Raw genomic sequence first — 3,410 nt, forward strand, 5'->3', positions numbered from 1 at the left:
TACCAAATTTCAAGTCGATGCCATATTAACGTTGAAGAGCCTGCGGAGACCATCCTGGATGACTACCAGATTATCTCGCTTCGCTTCGCTCGGCTCCTGCGTAGTGGTCACATGTGAATTCGCTTCGCTCGTCGTACCTAATTTATCTTTTTTTTCAGCAAATGCACGATGTGCGGTATAAAGCTAGGAATATCGACGAATGCGTTGCTCTAATCGATCTGCCGTTTGTTTTTTCAGGCACATCGTGATATGCCTCTTTTAGGCATATCATGAAATGGCGCCATTTCATTATGTGCTAGGAATTTCGTGATCTGGCCGATTTTACGATCGCCCGCCGATATACATCCTCAACCTTTGTTTATGTATCAAATCTCAGCATTTATCATTTTTAGGGTTCCGTACCCGAAGGGTAAAAACGGAAACCCAATAACTACACTTTTGCTATCGCGTCCGTCCGTCTGCCACTGTAGCTACAGTTTAAATTTTTTCAATATTATGTTATAACTGTGGCCGCTATAACAACAAATACTAAAAACAGAATAAAATAAATATTAAAAGGGGGCTCCCATACAAAAGCTGTGATTTCCTTTGCCGTTTTTTTTGCTTGATATTAATAATGGCTGTTGCCATGTTGTTGGTAGACACTTGAAATATTTACAGAATATTTAATATTTTTTAACTAAATTTAGTTGTATAATCACTTTAAAAATAAATAATGAAATTCAAATAAAATAAATATTAAAGGGGGCACCCATAGAACAAACTTGATTTTTTGCCGTTTTTTGGTACGGAATCCTTCGTGCGCGAGTCCGACTCGCACTTGGCCGGTTTTTGTATTTGTCATTCACCAGTGGTCTCTATCGCTACTACGCTTCACCTCATTACACTACACTACACTATACTATACTCAGCGCTTTATTTTTTTCTATTACATGTTATTATAAGGTGCGCCAAAGTTGGCATAATTTTTCAACCCCGATTATTGGAACTCCGAAAATGTTTGTCATACAATTTTCTGTTATAATACTCACTATTTAATACTTAGCCACTATTACTACCGATCATAACTCCGAATCATTTAGAAACCATAATGGAGTTGTCATAAATATCTCTTTACTATTTTTCTGTATAATTTTTAAGCAGACTTATTGTAGCTTATAAATTTTACTATCACTACAAGCTTATGGGCTGCGGTGCTTTCGTTTGGTAAAACTAATGTGATAATAAGTATTTCGATGACAAGGCCATCAATGGCGAAGCAATCACCATCTGTTGGATGTTTTACTGCACGGCTGCACCATTTCAAAACCTAGTAAGTCTCAAAACTCAATTTTGCGATTTTTGCTTAAACGTGGTTTCTAGCAAGTGCCTACAAGATACAAAAACATTTAGAGGCCTATCTCGCTCAACTTCAGAGATACGAGTACTTCAAAACCTAGTAAGTACAGAAAAAAAACCGGCTTGACCATTTCAAAACCTAGTATGGCAAAAACCATTTCAAAAACTAGTATGGGACATGCACTTACTAGGTTTTGAAAAAGTCAGAGAGACTTACTAGGTTTTGATATGGTCAAACGAGTTTAATTGTAACTTTTTGGAAAGTAGTATGTGTTTGTTAGTTGAAGTTACTAGTTTTTGTAAGTCAAATGTTATAGATACGTTGTTCTTTATTCATTTTGACGCGTTGTTGGCAGCACTGTGCTGCCGCGCTAACTTCATGCTATTGCGCTGGAGCTGTTCGAACTCATTTAAACGCGCAGTTGCCAGCCAAGATTGAGTTTGTATGCACGTGTAACGTTAAATTTTGCTAAACGTAGCGTAATTTGGCTAATAAATGAATGAAATAAGGCAATCGCAGCGTATAGTGAACAACGCTTTGAATTTAGACAACAACCATTTTGTGTAAGTAAATGTTATAATAATAGCTTTCGCGCCGCGTGGAATCCGGTTACCGCGCGCTGTTCCTCGGGAACTGTGCATTTTTCCGGGATAAAAAGAAGCCTATGTCACTCTCTGGCCCATAAACTATCTCTATGCCTGAAATCAAGTCGATCCGTCGCTCCGTTTCGACGTGAAAGACGGACAACATACCAACAAACACACAAAATACAACACACATGTTTTGCAAAATGTTTGGATATTTAATTATTACGCTTCATACAGTAAGATTATTTCTACTTTAATACTCGGGACGTCTCAGTTTTAAACGTAAATTTTCGTGTTTTTTCATAGGATACTTATTAAAAACCCAGAATTTAATCACATAAAATACCCAAACCTATTTCATGTAATTAATAACAAAACCTCTGCTAAGTACCTATTGCACTTCAGATCTCTCTCGATGTAGGTATGCCGAGAATTGCCGAGTGCCAAATCGGAAGTAATCATACTGTATTATTATTGAGCGTGGGAGTGTGTGTCTCATGGTTTTATTGAGCTTGAGCATTTGTGTTATGTTTTATGTCTGTGCATTTAACATTTCACGTTATTTCGGTGTTAGTTTTTGCTATTTTATGTTATTTTTTCATCCCATTAATAACGACTAACGTTCAAAATACTACCCTCGTCGCTTATTTTGCTCATCTTTGCTTCTACTAATAGAACAATCTTGCTATTATGATATATATACTTCCGCAAGAAAATTAAAGTGAGCCCCCTATTCCTTCTCCAGAAATGTTTCCAGAAGAAAATGAAAGTCAACTGTTGTTTCCGCTCCTGAATCCGCTCCTAAACTAGTACCACTGATACCCCAGTCCCGAAAAAATATTTGGATCAATCTCCCATTCAGTAATCAATAATAGTAATGGTAATTATGGTAATTAATAGGTAGTTGGAATATATAAAGTAAAAAAATTAAGACTTGGTGCCGTATTTTTTATTTTTTATAATAATTATTGTAATGAACAAACTACTTAGCTGACTGTTTGTTTTATTTAAATTGAAAAAGGTACGTATTAAAACTTATGATTTTTAGTCTTTTTAGTCTCTAGATCATGACAAAGTGACAACACATCTGGGTTTTGAAATTGATCGGTTGACTGTAAGTTTTTATTTGGTTTAATTTAAACCTAGTATGGCACAATAAAACATGCAATATAGGAATTAAGTGCATATATATATACTGGATATTCGGCTTAATCTAATAAACCGAGAAAGTATCACTTTTGGAACGAATATTGCAAAATTTCGTACGGCTGAGATAAAACATGTTTTTTCTCTCTCTGTAAAATTGCTTAATGTCCCTTACTTGTTTTGAAATGGTGGCAGCCGTGGCGACATTATTTAACCATATAGATGTAAGTAACAAAGAAAAAACGATTAGTCGGCAAATTAATTTTAAATGAATTTACCCTCAATCGTCTTATAAGTTTTAGTAGATGTCAGAAATGAAGGTTAGGTTAAGTTAAAAC

General features: G+C 35.5%; 1 protein-coding gene across 1 annotated transcript in view; it reads right to left on the reverse strand.

Annotated features, from left to right (window-relative positions):
* LOC141443889 (uncharacterized) overlaps positions 1–3,410 on the reverse strand; it is a 116,125-nt gene that overhangs the window by 10,139 nt on the left and 102,576 nt on the right. The gene's annotated exons all lie outside the window — the stretch shown is intronic.

The sequence above is a fragment of the Choristoneura fumiferana genome, chromosome Z (assembly GCF_025370935.1).
Source record: "Choristoneura fumiferana chromosome Z, NRCan_CFum_1, whole genome shotgun sequence".
Lineage (NCBI taxonomy): Eukaryota > Metazoa > Arthropoda > Insecta > Lepidoptera > Tortricidae > Choristoneura > Choristoneura fumiferana.